This window comes from Delphinus delphis, chromosome 10 (genome assembly GCF_949987515.2).
Source record: "Delphinus delphis chromosome 10, mDelDel1.2, whole genome shotgun sequence".
NCBI classification, from domain to species: Eukaryota; Metazoa; Chordata; class Mammalia; order Artiodactyla; family Delphinidae; genus Delphinus; species Delphinus delphis.
The window spans coordinates 100,679,169-100,694,482 of record NC_082692.2 but is presented as its reverse complement, the minus strand read 5'-3'; the positions used below and the strand labels follow the sequence as shown (position 1 = coordinate 100,694,482).

General features: G+C 55.3%; 1 protein-coding gene across 3 annotated transcripts in view; it reads left to right on the top strand.

The window, feature by feature from the left end:
* The first annotated feature begins 4,384 nt into the window (after positions 1-4,384).
* SLC6A6 (solute carrier family 6 member 6) overlaps positions 4,385-15,314 on the top strand; it is an 80,345-nt gene continuing 69,415 nt past the window's right edge. For 2 of the 3 annotated variants that reach the window (XM_060023113.1, XM_060023112.1), the window contains exon 1: positions 4,385-4,675. The gene's annotated coding sequence lies outside the window, so the exon portion shown is untranslated. The remainder of the gene's footprint in view (positions 4,676-15,314) is intronic. The other variant, XM_060023114.1, reaches the window with a different exon arrangement.

The window sequence follows — 15,314 nt, the reverse complement described above, 5'->3', positions numbered from 1 at the left end:
CCTGCCACCCACAGACCGCATCCAGGCAAGGGCTTCCTGGGATCCTCTGTGCTCCGGCCTTGTGCTGGGCACTGCCAGGGACCCCTGCCTACTGGGTGCTTCCAGTCGGGCTGAGATCCAGGCTGCTGGAGGGCAATGGGCAAAGCGCTTTGGGGGAAGGAACAGCATGGGGGAGGGAAAGGTGTGGGTGAAGGCCGGGAGGTAGAAAAGCCCAAGACACGCAGGCGGGAGGGTAGGCAAGCGCCTGGTTAACCAAAGGCTAGACTGTGTGCAGCGCCCTGTGTGAGCCTCCACTTACTCCTCACAGCAACATGGCATAGGGGTTGTGACCAGTCTGGTTTGACAAATGGGGAAACTGAGGCACAGGGTTACACGATTCCCTCTGGGTCCCACAGCCCCTGAGAGATGAAGCCGGGATTTGGCAGCAGATAGGAGGAGGGTGGGTGGGCGGGAAGCAGATTGCTGAGGCTAGATGTGCCAATAAGGCCTCTATGGTGCCACCGTCTGTCCGTCCACATCCAGAGATGTCGACACGGCCGTGCCCGGGAGAAAGTGACCAGGATGGGGACCACTCGGCCACTCCATCACCATCCCTTCCTCTCTTCAGGGAATGAGGTTCTGAGAGGCATGGAGGCGCCAGATGACCCTCGGCAGGGCTGGTGCCAGGGCCTCCCTGCACTGGCCGGATGGCCCAGCATGGCTGGACCCTAGCAGTATTTCAGCAACTCTTGTTGATCGCCTGATAGACGGATGAGACGGACTATTCCCTGGCAAGGGACGAAGGGTTTTGTTCAAAGCCCTGGATCGATTTTACTTTATTATTGCCAGCTGCTGAGAAAAGCATCATCGAGCAGCTTTTTCAAAATCTCATTCACTGCCTTTGAGTCCAGGGCCTTCCGTGAGCTCTCCCCGCAATCGATTTCGGTTCTTGGAATGGGAGGAGTTTAGTCCCCAAGGAATTTCAGGCCAGGATGTGGCTTCTGAAGTAAACCTCTGCCTGGGTTTCCTTGAAGGTCCCTCCTCCTGCCAACATGTTCACTTCCTTGGTGCTCACAGCCTTGTCCTGGAGCTTCAGACACCCAACTCTGGCAGGGGGACAGGGACGTGCACAAAGGACACCCGGGTCTCACACTCAGCCCTTCGCAGGGAACTGGCCGGGTGGGGGCTGGCCCCTGGGGAGCCGCATCCCCATGTGGTTGATGCCTCTCGGCTCCAAGTGACAGTAGGTAAGTGCCCTGAGGTGGCTTCATCTTGCCACCTTTTCCAGAGAAAGCAGACATTCAAGTTTGTAAAATGTCAACTCTTCCAAACTTTCATTCACGGCAATTAACTCAAAATATTTTAAAGCTCAGTGGAGGCCAAAGAAGTACATCTGGGAGCCGGACTCAGTGCAGAAGCACCAGCCCCGGCAAGTTTGAGACCTCTTGTCACAATGGCTCAGTGATGCCGGACTAGATCTCCTATTATGGGTGAGGAAACTGAGGCCCAGCGGGCATGCAGGCCCAAGTCCCAGCAGAAGGGGGCTGGAACCTGGGGGTTTCTGGCCTCCATGCTGGCTCTCCCCACCTCGCCCGGCCCTTCTCTGCCTCTTGCTGCTTCGCCTTGGGGTGGAGGTTGGAGCATTTCCTGGTGCCTTTCCTCCTCCTCCTCTCTCTCTCCCTCTCCTGCCCTCTGGGGTTGGGTTGCGGTCTGGCAACCACTAAAGGCCCCAGAATCCCTTCAGTTAAGAGTGTGGCCTCTGGAACTAGATGGCCTGCTGAGTGACCTTGGGCAAGTTACTTAATTTCTCTGTGGCTCAGTTTTCCTTTCTGTAAAATGGGGGAGATTAATAGTACCAACCTCACAGGGTGGTTGCAAGGACTCGGCAGGTTAAGGTATTTAAATGCATCGTACAGCGCCCGGCATGTAGCTAAGTGCCGTACAAGTGTTCGTTAAGATAAATGCACGAACATTTGCTGAGCACCTGCTGTGTGCCAGGCCCAGGTCTCCATGGAGGCACAAAGGAAAAGGTCCTGTCCCTCATGGAGGTGATGGTCTAGAGGAAGAAGGCAGATGGTTGAAAGGGCCTCATCCGTGGTCCTGCACCGATAGCGTCTGCACTGCACCGGCCCACCTGGACGTCAGCCGATTCAACAGGCCTTTCCAAATGGCAGCCGTGGACATGCCGCTCCCCATCACAGGTCCAGTGGCCTCCACTGCCCTTGCTCACTCCCTGTGGCCCTCAGGCCCACGTTACCTTTGCTTAGGGCCCCCACTCCTGCCAGCAGGCCTACGCACAGCAGATTCCTCTGCCTGGAACACGCTCCCTCTCCCTTCCCCTCAACCCTCTGGCTTAGTCACAGCCTCCTCGTGGTTCAAACCTCAACTCCAGGGTCACTTCCCTGCACTGTGACCTGCCGCTTTGCGCTGTGTGCAGTGACACACAGGGGGTCTGGGGAGTTTTTGCTTGCCATCTGCTCCTTCAGCTCACGGGGGAGCCTCACACACATCAGGAGAAGGGGACAGGTGTGGGGACTCAGTCGCTCGATCTCCAGCTTTGCTTTCCTCACCTATAAAAGGGGGGGCCGGTACTCTGAACTCAAAGGAGAGAGCTGAGTGCCCAGAGTAGATGCCACCCGGGGTGGCTGGGGTGCTAGAGGCACTGCCGGTCCCTCGGTGCTTCCTGGAGGAAGGGGCACCCGGGCCAGCAGAGAAGGGCAGGGAAGGCTCTGGAGAAAGGTGCAGGAGGGTATGTGCCAGTGTCTGGCTTGGCTGGAGCTGCCATGGGGGCAGCCTCTAGAAAGTCAAGATGGAGCCAGAGAGCAGGAGCCTCAGTGAGGAAACCAGGGAGAGATGAAGGGTCACCCCCGAAATCCTGCTCCTCGCATCCCTGTGTGCCGCTTCTGGGGCCGCTCCAAAGAGGGGGTTACACAGTGCTTTCAGGAGGTGGATACAGGCGGGGCCAGGTCTGGCAACGGGATGGCACTCTATGGGGCCTGTTTGGTATTTCTTCTTTCAACCTCAATCTAAAAGGTTCTCTGCACACATCCTCCCAGGTGCAGAGACGGAGTGAGAGAAAGTGAGAGACCAGCACTGGGCACAGAGAGGGGAAGGGCATGCTGGAAGTCACAAAGCACTTCCCTCAGGTCTGGCCAGGGCGTGGATGTGGAACGTGGTCTCTGAGGACCTGCTCATGCAAATAAGGACAAGAATAATGGCACTTTCCCCATTTTTAAAAATTTTTATTTATTTTTGGCTGTGTTGGGTCTTCCTTGCTGCGCGCTGGCTTTCTCTAGTTGCGACGAGCGGGGGCTACACTTCATCGTGGTGCACGGGCTTTTCACCGTGGTGGCTTCTCTTGTTGCGGAGCACCGGCTCTAGGCGTGCGGGCTTTAGTAGTTGTGGCACTTGGGCTCAGTAGCTGTGGCTCGCGGGCTCCAGAGCATAGGCTCAGTAGTTGTGATGCACGGGCTCAGTTGCTCCGTGGTATGTGGGATCTTCCCGGACCAGGGCTCGAACCCATGGCCCCTGCATTGGCAGGCGGATTCTTAAGCACTGTGCCACCAGGGAAGTCCCACATTCCCCATTTTCATTTAAAAATAGACACTCACTTGGCACGTCTGTGCCGGGAGCTCTTCTGAGCTCTTTGCACTGTTAACCTTGGGTCTTCATAGAAGCCAGAGAAGATAAATTCCATTATTCATATTTCCATTTTACAGATGAGGAAACTGAGGTAAGGAAGAGAGCCTGAGTAGTCCCCCAAGGTCAGCCAGCCAGGGCAAAGCCAAGAAGCCGGGGTGGTTTCACATCACTTTCTCAGGCCACCCTCCGGCCTGGGTGAGGCGGGAGGGTGGAGTGGCTGTGCCTGGTTTTGCGGGGGGAGGGGGTGGTTGGGGGGTGCATACAGAGGCTCAGAGAACCTGGATGCCGCCCAGGAAGACGCAGTGGAGTGCTTCAGACCTCACCACTCAAGGAGCCCTAGCCCCACCCCATGAGCCAGGTGGGTGGCGAGTGGTGAGCTTGGTGGCTCGTGTTGGGAGGGAGCGAGTAGGCGTCGTGGGCTCTCTCGTTCCTAATCGGAAGACAGGAGGGGGCTGAGGACCCGCTGCACTCACTCCTTGGCTCCAGGGTTTGGAGTAAACGGTTTCCTCGGAAAGAGCACTCTTAAGGGGGTAGGCAGGGGACCGAGTGCTCGCCCGCCGCATGAGGGTGTGTGCACGCGCGCTCGGCGAGCCCGGGCTCTTTGTGTCCGAGCCCGAGCGCGCGTGCGTGTGCGGTGTGTGTGCGTGCGTGTGTGTGCGTGTGTGTGTGTGTATGTGTGTGTCCGCGTGTGGGGCGGGGCTGGCGCCCGGCCCCGCCCCCGCCCCGCCCCCGCCCCGGCCAAGCTGGTATTTTTCCACCCAGCAGGATGGGTGATGCTGAGAGCTGCCTGCTCAGACAACAGACACGCGAGGTCAGGAAGAAGCCGCTTATAAATTACCGCTTCCTCCGCGCCGCCGCCAGCGCCGAGCTTCTGGTCCTGGCTGCAGCACCGCTCGCTGGCCGGCGCCGAGTCCCGAGGACCACGAGCTCAGAGGCCGAGCCCAGCCTACAGGGAGCGCCGAGCGCGGACCCCGCGGGCCAGAGATCGAGCCGGCTGGCAGCCCTCGGTGAGCGGAACCGAGCGCAGACGAGTGCAGCGACGCGGCCGCCCCAGGTACCGAGGGAGAGGGAGCCGGGCGCGCGGAGCCCCCTCCCCATCCCCGCGCCCCAGCTAGCCCCGACCTCCTCCCCTCCCAGGGACCCCGTTCCGGCGCCCCTTTCACCACCCAGGGAGGGACGGAGGGTCGCCCGCTCAGTCCCCCTGCGGGGCTGTTACTGTTTCCCGGGCGAAGAGGCTCGGGCTTCTCGTGCAGGAGCCAGGTGTGTGTGTTTGTGTGTGTCTCTTTTGGTGTCTCGATCTCACTGGGGGTCTACATGTATCTCCGTGTGTGTCTGTGTGTTTCTGAGGGTGGCTGTTTCTCCATGTTCCCAGCAGCATGCACTTGTGTGTCCCAATGTGTGCCTGCTGTTCTGTGACCTGAGCTGTACATGTGTGTGTTCTAGTGTGTGTCTGTGATACCTGTGTGGCTGTGTCTTCAGATGTTTGCTCTTGTGTGTCCCGGAGTGTGTCTGTGTGAACCTGTGTGTGTGTGACTGTATCTCCGAGTACGTGGCTGTGCACGTGTGTGTCCCAGAGTGTGGCTCTGTCTCTGGGTCCCTGGTTTCGGACACTCATGTGCTCTCGACTGTACCCGAGGGAGTGTCCCCGGTGCCTAGAGGGCCACACAGCCAGAGCTGGTTCTCCAGGGCAGGCGCTGAGTGGGTAGAGGTGACAGGGCGGCATGGCTCCAAGGGTGCTGCCTGTGTGCAGCGTGCAGGTGGCAGTGCCAACGTCCAGCAGCCTTCAGTGGCAGGATCCAGGCCCCGAGGGACAGCTGGGAGCCAAGTGGACAGCGGGCAGGGAGAGCAGGACACATCCATCTCTAGACCTTTCCCTTCCTTCTGGGGGTTCCTCTTTTGAGCTGGAGGTTCTGGTCCCCCTCCCACTAGGAAAGCCAGAGAGAGGATCTCAGAGATTTCATCCTCCAGCCGCTGAGGTTTCGTCCTGGACCGGAGGGGGACCTCTGGGCTACCCTCCCTGGCACTCAGAGGGAGGTGTGTGCTGGGCAGGGCCACCGGCCTGGCTATTTTGGTCACTGCCCAGCCTCTGCCAGATCCTGGCCTCCCCCAAGACCAGCCCCAAAAGCTTGGGAGGCAGCCTGGACCCCCATTTCCTGCCTGGAGAAATAAATCAGCTCAGTAACCCCCCGGACACTTGAACAGAGGGTCTCGGGGCTGAGGTTAAGAGGCACGTGGCTCCATTTGGACTTGGGTGAATTGGCCCATGCTTTGGCACCGCTGATGTTCAAATAAATGTCATGGGGGAGATCTTTTTTAAATTTCTTTTTAATTTTTTCTTGGCTGGAAAGGAGGGGATCTCATCCAGAGTCTCCCAGCCAGAAGGAGTTTATTTTTATGGGAAAGAGCGGGTGAGCGCTTAGCAACCGCCTGCCTCCCTCTCGACCAGGGAGTCATCCGGGGAGTGTGGGGTGGGCACAAGGGAGGTGAGGTGTGGGGGCGGAGTGGGGGGAGGAATTTCATCAGAATGGTTTTGGGGGCGTTTGGACGGGGCCCGAGGGCACTGGCTGAGAACCCATCATAGCGTAGGAGTGGGGGACTGGCTAGAGGTCTTGGGCCTGGCTCAGCCCCCTGTTGACCTTGGGCAAACTTTTTTTGTCCTCTGTTTCCTCATCTGTAAAATGGGTGGAGTAAAGTGGTTATGGGGTAAGCTGAGAACGAAAGGCAGGAGCTCTTCCCCAGGGCGCTGAGTCCAAGTACTGTGCCTCTGTCTTAGTCGGCAGGCGACCTTGGGTGATTCCCTCAGCCACTTTGAACCTCAGCTTCGCTGTCTGGGCAGCAAGGACGCCAAAGCCGGCCTCACTGCGTCCTTGAGGGGATTGAGGGAGATGAGGCTGAATAAGCCTGTGGTAAGCTGTAAAGCCGGGCTCGGCTTCGGAGCTGCCGATTAGAGGGTGTCACGAGGTCCTAGGTCACTGTGGTATGTGGCAAGGGCCAAGGCTCACTCTCGAGCTCTTGTCCTTCGGGGATGTCCTTGTACTGACCTGTGGCGCAGCCACAGTCACCTCCCCTGCCCCTTCCCTCCCAGCTCATCCTGTGGACATCCGGTCCCATCCGCTTTGTGGAGTCGGGAGGCCCTGGCGAGCGGGTAGTGCCCCTTTTACAGATGGGCAAACTGAGAGCCGCCCAGAGGACTTTGCCTTTATTGCACAGCAGCAGGATTGGGCTTCAAAGGCTTTCCCTGGGCCAGCCGCGAGTTTGGGCTCTGTGGGGCTTTAGTCACTGATGTCCTGGGGAGTTGAAATTGGACCAGAACCTGGGGAGAACAAGGGACAAAGGCTCCAGGTCTTCAGGGTTGGAGGGTGAGGGCGTGGGCCCCATTGGCACCTGGATTCTACCCCTGGTTACTCATTCTCCCTTCTCTGTGCCTCTCAGGGAGCCCTGCCACCCTTCCTACTCAAGTGTCAGCCCCCCACGAGGCAGTATGGGCTCTGGGGATGGTGTTTTCTATCACCTATCAGCCTATCAGCTTGTCAAAGGATTTGGGAGCTTGTGAGACTTCATCTGGAAGTCTTTCCAAAGGTCCCGAAATGATAAGACACTTGTGAGTCATTCAATACATTCCTGTGTATAGGAAAGAGGTGAAAAATAAATTACAAGGAACACCTGGGATGCAGCCTGGTCACAGCTGGAAGGGGTCTGGGTGGGAATTCGGGCTGGCCTTGGAAGCCCAGGGCCACCCGCCAGGTGTGGGCTGACCACCGCCCCCCCCACCGCCCCGAACTTCTGCCGAAGGTCATAAGTGAGGGTCGGATTCTTCGGGGCTACATCTCCGAAGAATGCAATCCCATGTTGCAATCCTGTCTCCAATCTCCATGTTGGCTAACTTATCTTGGCCAAAGTGTTTGTTTGAATTTACGGGTTCTGGGGAGGAGCCCTGGGTGTGGAAATGCCCAGGGTGGCCTTCAAGTGTGAATGGGAGCTCTTTTATAACATGCCTTGTTTCTTTGCTGTTGTCAGTTCTGGCCAGGCACTGGATTTGGGGTAGAATATTGGCTTTCGAGGATCTCATAGCCCAGAGGGAGATGGGCAGCACGGCAGCCGCTGTGACCATGCTGTGCGTGGGTGCCGGTGCTAAGCGTGCCTAGATGGCAGGGTCGCAGGCAGAAGGCATTTCAGCTTCTTAGAGGAGGTGATGCTGGAGCTGGCAGCTTCTGTGGGCAGAGGAGCAGGGTGGGCTGGCATTCCGGGATGGGGGCATAACAGGTACAAAGGGACAGGGCATGAAACAGCCAAGCGTGTTTGTAGAACAAGCCTCGCAGGGACCCAGCTGGAGAGAGGAATGAGCCAGGTGTGGCGGGCCTTGAGCGCTGGGTAAATGGGGTTAGGCTTTATTCTGAAGGCAGCAGAGATAGAAATAGCATCAGGCTGGGTTTGGGGACAGCAGTGTCGAAGCCAGTTAAACCCGGGAGTCCGGGAGACCCTCATGGTGAGTGAGGAATTAGGCTGAGGTCCAGGACCGAAGGTGGCCGGGCCACTGCTAGTCAGGGCACAAAGCATTTTCCATGCCAGCGAATCTTGCCCTGAGCTCTTTTTGTAAACATGGGGTGAAGGCCCGGACATGCTGTCTAACAAGTACACAGGCCATTAACTGTGCCTCTGACCTCCCCGGAGCACACAGCCCTGGGGCCTTAGGTGAATTACATCTGTCCTGGACAAGGCTTCTTTTGGGGTTTCCCTGCCCACCTCACCTGCTCAGAGGCTCCTTTTGGAAACCTAAGCTGAGGGGCAGGGATTAGGGGTGGTGGGGAGAGGGCAGAGAGAATGGAAATTGCTCTTCTGTTTCTAAAAACCAACATAGAAACAACAAATCACCCAACACAATCAAAGGGGGAGGGGGTCTGGGGGGAGGGGCAGGTCGCCTTAACTCTAGTCAGGCATCAGAATTACCTGAGTGACTTTGTACATATTTCAGGTTCCCAGGCCTGGACATATGGAATCTGAATCCCCAGTGGGTGGAGGCTAGGAATCTATATGTTTAAGTTTTCAACTGTGACTGTTAGAAATATGAATATGAAAATTGAGATATAATTTGCATTCAGTGAAATGCAAAGATTCTGTTACAGTTTGTTGAGTCTGATACACCCGTGTAACCACCATCCAGATCAAGATATAGAAAATTTCCAGCTCCCCTGGAAAGTTGACTTGTGCCCTTCCCCTCCCAGAGGCAACCAGTTTCTGATTTCTATCACCATTAGTTTTGCCAAGCCTAGAACTGGATGGATTTGTATGGTATATACTCTTTTGTGTCTGGCTTCTTTCTGCTTGATGATTTTAAGATGCATTCATGCTGTTGAGTATATCAATAGTTCAGTCCTTCTATTGCTGCGGAGTAAACCATCACATGGATGCCTCACAGTGTGTTTATCCACTCTCCTGTGGATGGACATTTGGCTTGTTTCCAGTTTGGGGTGATGATGAACGAAGCTTCTGTGAGCCTTCGTGTACAAGTCTCTTCGTGGGCGTATATTTTCATTTTTCTAGGAGTGGAAGTGCTGGGGCGTAGGGTAGATGTTTGTTAACTTTATGAGAAACTGCCAAAAGAGTCTCTTTTAATTACGAAAACAGTAGATCTCAAGCAGTACAGCACTGTACAAACAAAAGGTGATTCTTAAAGATCATTTTTTTTTAAAGTGCAATCTAGTCTTCAGTCATCTGTCCATCATCTCTATCTTCCTATAATAACAATAAAAGCCTTTAAGATTATACATTTTCCTCTGCATACAGCTTTGACTGTACCCCTCAGATATCTAGATGGACATATATTCCTTTTTATTCTTTTTAGATCAGTTTTCATTTCAGTTTTGATTTCCTCTTTGACCCAGGGTTATTTAGGATCATCTGTTCAGCAAGCTAGCTGTAGTTCTGTTTTGTTGTTAACGAAAATGACATCATACTGTTCTTGGTTCTGCCACTTAACACTATTCAAACAACAGACCATTGTGGAACGGTCGCTTGTCAGAACATACAGATCTCCAGGCCATTCTGAACAGCTAGTCTGCATGTGGGAATCACTGACCGAGTCTGGCTTGTCTTAATCACCCCGAGTACTGCCACCTTAGTGAATGAAACGCTTCCACCCGATGGCTTTGAACTTACTCTGAAGGTGGGCAGAGAAGCAGCCCAAGGCAGCTCAGTATTCTGAGATGGGAAGGAACCAATACTTTTTCAGCACCACTAGGTCCTATCTCCCTTCCTGCATTTAAGCCCTGTGCCTGACTTGGGGGTTCTTATCTCCATCTTCTGGAAGAGTTCATCCAGTCTCAGAAAAGTGACTTACCTCCCCTCACACAGCTGGGACCTGGGAAGGAGAACCAGAACCCCTGCCCATCCTCGTTCCACTGCACATGCTTTTTACTGAGCACCTACAAGGTGTCTGGCATAGGGCCAAAACCAGAGGGAGGGATAAAGAGACAGAACAGCCCCTGGGCTCAAGTAGCTCACAGTCTCACAGGAGGGGAGAAGATCTGTATCAGGAAGAGGTTAATGAACAATCCCAGCGGATTATGCCAAGGGCAGGCAACCCAGGGAAGGTGTCAGGGAGGGTGCGCGGTCCACTGGCTGGGAGTGTGGGGACTTTGGGGTCATGGAGTTAAGCCTCCCTGCCCACCCACTTAATGGATGAGGAGACTGAGGTCTGAATGAGGCCTAGATCAACAAGAGGGCCATTATTCACAGACTTAAGGTTCTCCCCCCGCCCCGCCCACTCCGGCCCACCTGCCATTCAGTGCTGATGAAGTTACAGACAGTGTTTTTACTTCTGTCTCACACTTTCGATGACTCTCTTCACAGCTCTCCGATCCTGATTGTGTCACAGCAGTGGGAAGGGGGATGGAAGGGCTAAGCCATACTGATCCGAACGATTCCTTGGGCTTGGCTGTGCAGGAGACACCTGCAGCATCTGGAACAGGGCTTCCTGGGCAGCGGGACCACCTGCTCAGGGAGGAGCGTGGAGCCTGGCTCTGGTGGGCAGCTCTGGCCACTGTGTGGGACAGAATGGAGGCAGTTGTGAGAGGGCTGGCAAGTGTCCCTGCTGGAGGGCGGGGCAGCTGCCTTCTGGTTCCGCTCACCTTGGGTCCTCACTGGACAGACACCGGCCCCCAGCTTTGCCCCCGCCCTCCTCCACTGAGAGGAGGCTGGGACCACATCTCTGTGGGGTCCCTAGTGTGGACATTCTGAGAGTTTTTTCCTTCCCACCGCTCCGCTTTGCACACGATGAGGGAATTCTACCATCCACTTTCCTGCAGAAAGTCCTTAACACAGCCAGGTTGCTGTCACCTGGTGGCGGTGGAGGGGTGTGGTTGGCCTTGGGTTTCAGCAGAGTCATGCTTCCTGGGGGAGGGGCTTCAGAAGGGGGCGGTCCTGAAGGCTCTGCCCTTTTGCCCCATGGCCATTTGGCACCTGGAGACAGTCAGCCCTGATGGCGGACTCAGGCCATGATTTTAAGAACATTCATTCTATCACCAGATGGCACCTGGTGTCTCCTCTCTGGGCGGATGCCACCACAGCTCAAGACAGCAACCTCCTCACCAGCCTCCATGCCTCCTGGGCTCTGTAGCGTCGGGGGCCAGCTCTCAGCATGTCACTCTCCTGCTCCCAAGCCTTCTGTAGCTCCCTAATGCTTTGTGAAATCAAGTCCAAACTCCTTAGCCTGGCATTCAGCGCCCTTCATGATCTGGCTCCTGGCCAATGTTTATTGTCATCTGCCACCACTTCTCTCTGTTCCCTGTGATCTGGCTGGCTTCTGCCCTTAGTTCCAGCCTCAGGCTCTCAGCCCTGCCCAGACCTCAGCCCGAAAGGCTCTTCCTCCCTTCCCTCCTGATTCCCACTCTTCGAGGGCCAGCTTGAGGCCACCTGCTTCATGAAGGCTTCCTGGAACCCCTTAATGGTGCGTGGCACATCGTAAGCACCCAGCAAAGATCCTCTGAGTCAAAGTGGACTTAACCTCGCCCTGCTCTGAGCCCTGTGGACCTTCTGGCTGGAACCCAGACCTGTGTGGTCTTACCTTTTTTCCAGCCACCTGACCAGAGGCATATCAGGGGAGTGACAGTTGCCCCAGCAGCCAGCCAGCACGGGGCCTGGCACACAGTAGGTGCCCAGCACAGAAATAGAGGCCGTCTGATTCCCTCTTTCCTGAAATGAGAGCCTATGATTTGAACATCTGAGTGGGTCCAAGCTTGGAAATTATATCCACCCATCACTATCTATCCTTCCAACGAATGTTTTTTCTAGACCCTGTCGTAGTCCCTGGGGATGTGGCAGGTGAACAGGATGGACCAACTCATGCCGTCAGGGAGCTGACCACAGGAGTTAAGTGAATTGTTACAGGAACACTGTGACACCAGGATTTGGATGTCCTTGGCCACTGACTTGCTGTGTGACCTAGGAAAGTCCTTTCCCTGCTCTGTCCTAACCTGTAAGGAAGCTTCATGTTTGAGGGAAATACCTGCTGGGTGAAGGGGGGAAAGACCCTTGTTTCTCTCTGTTGGGGAGCACATGTCACTACATGGGTGATGGTCCTGTGGGATTTGATTGTAGTCCCATTGGTTTTCAGGATGTTTTAGCCCTTGCTCTGAAAGCGGGTACCCGATTTGGGGACTGGAGTTCAGAGATGCTCTGAGCAGAGCTGTAGCGACAGGATTTTAGTGGAAAACACTTCCTTGGAGAAGAAAGTGGGGTTTCTTTTAAAAATATTTATTTATTTATTTATTTGGTTGTGCTGGGTCTTAGTTGCGGCAGGCAGGCTCCTTAGTTGCGGCACGTGAGCTCCTTAGCTGCAACAGGCGAACTCTTAGTTGTGGCATGCACGTGGGATCTAGTTCCCGGACCAGGGATGGAACCCGCGTCCCCTGCATTGGGAGCGTGGAGTCTTGAGCACTGCGCCACCAGGGAAGTCCCAGAAAGTGGGGTTTTATTCCATCATTGGTAGAAGAGTATAGATCAGAATAGACCTTTAAAAAAAAAAAAAAAAAAAGACCCACCCTGCCAGCCTCTGTTGCCGGGACTGAGCAGAATCTGTTTCTGCTTCCACTTCTCACCAATGCAAGGTGTGGGCTGTTTGCAAAGGATTGCATCCCAGGCCTGAGACGACAGTACTCGTCGCTGCAAAATCTTCCCCCACGGGCAGCTCCAGGCCTCCTGTATGGTTTGTGTTGTCCACTCAGAGTTTTATAAAATCGAGACAGTGTTTTTTCAATGTGGGTTTTTTTTTTTTTTTTTGCATCTGCCTCTGGCCATTTGGTTTCTCCGAGCGGCCCTCCGTTGCTTGGGACCCGGCTGCCTTGAGGCAGGGACATGCTGCCTGTGGATCCTGGGCAGGTGGGAGCCTTCCTGCTGTGTTCCTTCAGCAGGACTGATGGTGCAGCGTAGGGAAGAGGGATTCCTACCCCTTTCAGGGGACCCGTAGTGCTTTCAAGGGGCATTTCAGGGCTGGAGCAGGAGAAATCCAGCCACCCCTACCTGCGCACTGCTCTGTGGGGGGCTGGGGGGGGTGGCCTGGCTGCAGCACGCACCTCCCAGGGCAGCCCCCTCTGCCAACCTCTGCTGGGAGTTCCGGGTGGCGCTGCAGGCGGAGAGGGTGATTTGCCTCCTTGAATGTAGAGCGTTCAGCCTTCTGGAGAGCAGACCAGGCAGCCGGTCTCTGCCAAAACCCGCACATCTGACATCTGTCATTTTTTCGGTGTATTTTGTTGCCGTGGCTGAGCCGTGAGTTAAGTCCGATGGTTCTCACCTACTCGCTAAGCCCTGTGTCCCCTCCCCTCTCCTGAGCCGTCCGGGGGGGCTTGTCGTTAGTTGGGAAGCCGGGGAAGCTGGAGAATTTTTCTTCCCTCTCTCAACATTTCATTACCTTTGACCCCTGCCTGCCATTCCCCCAGGCCTAGGGGTTGTGGGTGCATCTTGGCTCTGCCCTGGGATGTTGCAAGAATGACAGTAGTAATTATAATGTATACCAGCACTCCTCAGACTTGGAAGAGGTAGGCCTCACTCGCGATCTTGTTAAAATGCCCCTTCCCCGGCAGGAGGGCTAAGGTGGGACTGAGATTCTGCATTTCTAACCAGCTCTCAGGTGCTGTGATGACGGTCTGTGCGGGTAGGGCACACATTGAGTAAAGGAGGTTAATCATGGCTTTTGCCACACTTTGTAAGCCAGGCCCTGTGCCTTATAAGCATCATCTTCCTAACCATCACAAAAGGTACCATCGTTCCCATTTTGCATGTGAAAAGCTGAGGCCCCAGAGAGAGCAGGTAACTCGCCCGAGGTCACACAGCTGGGAGGCGGCTGAGCCAGGCCAAGCTCTCTGGGCCAGTGCCACCTTGGAAAGGCTGCTGGTGGGGAGGCCCTTTTCTGCTGAATGGTGTCTGTGGTCCAAAAGCCACAGGAGGCTTTTCAAGGCAGCCAAGTCGGATGTAAATCAAGGAGAGCCAGGGGCCAGCCAGGCCGCGCTGACAGCAGGGTGGCCCAAGGCAGTGTGTCAGGACCAGGCCCGCTGCGGGATTTGGTGCTGGCGCGCGGCCTGGTTGGGGGAGCAGCTGGGGGATGCTCACAGCTCCTGTACGACCGGCGTGGGGCCTGCCTGGAGCCCAGAGGCACCAAGTCACACTTACTGCCTCCCCATTATTTAGATAACTCCCAGGATGCAGGGCTGGCTGGAAGGGTCAGCATGGGACAGGCGGAAGCTGGGACCTGTACTTTACTTGTTTAAAGGCTGGCTCATCCTTGGAATCACGTGGGCACTTTCCCTTAATTGGCGGTCTGCTATGGGGACTGAGGGGCTGTGGTCTGCCTGGCTGGGCCTTCATTTTTACACTAGACACCTGGCCCAAGCAACTGGGAAGAGTAGAATACGTTTAGAGTCTGGGTCCTCAAAATGTGGTCACTGGACGAGCAGTCTCAGCATCACTGGGAGTTTGTTAGAATGCAGTATCTCTGTCCCTACCCCAGCCCTGCTGGCTCAGACCCTGGGGTAGTACCCAGTCTTCTGTGTTTTAACAAACCCTCCAGGCTTAACTTTGAGAAGGGCTGATTTCTCCATCTCCAGCCAAATGCCCAGGGGTAGGGGAAGATCAATCCTAACCTTTGCAATTGGCTAGAGTGCCAGGGCTGCAGGAGGACCGCAGATGTCATTTCATCTGTGCCTCCCTTTTCTGATGGCCTGAGTGTCAGAGAGATAAAGAGACATGCATAAACTTACACCGCAAATTCAAGGCAGACTTGGGTCTGGGTTCTTAGGGTTGCAAGTGGCAATAATCAGTTCAAACATTTACTGACTCCTTTAACAGAAAAGCCCAGAGTCGTACTTCAGGTATGGCTAGATCCAGATGCTGAGAGCTGTCACTGGGGCTCAGTTTCTTTCTCTCCCTTTCTGGCTCCATGTCCCTCCTCTGTTGGCCCCATTCTCCTTGGGGTGCCCCCAGCTGCACAGGGTGTTGCCCACCCGCACCCCCAGCAAAGCCATCCCAGCCTAGAAAGAGCTTTCTTTTTTCCCAATATTTTCAGCCCAAGTCCCTGTTGTCAGTCTCAGTGTCCAGTCTTGGTCATGTGCCTGTCCTGGAGCCAATCATGACAGCCCTCTGATTGGCTCAGCCTGGCTCATACACCCAACCCTGGAAATAGGAGGTGGGCTCAGCCCACCCAG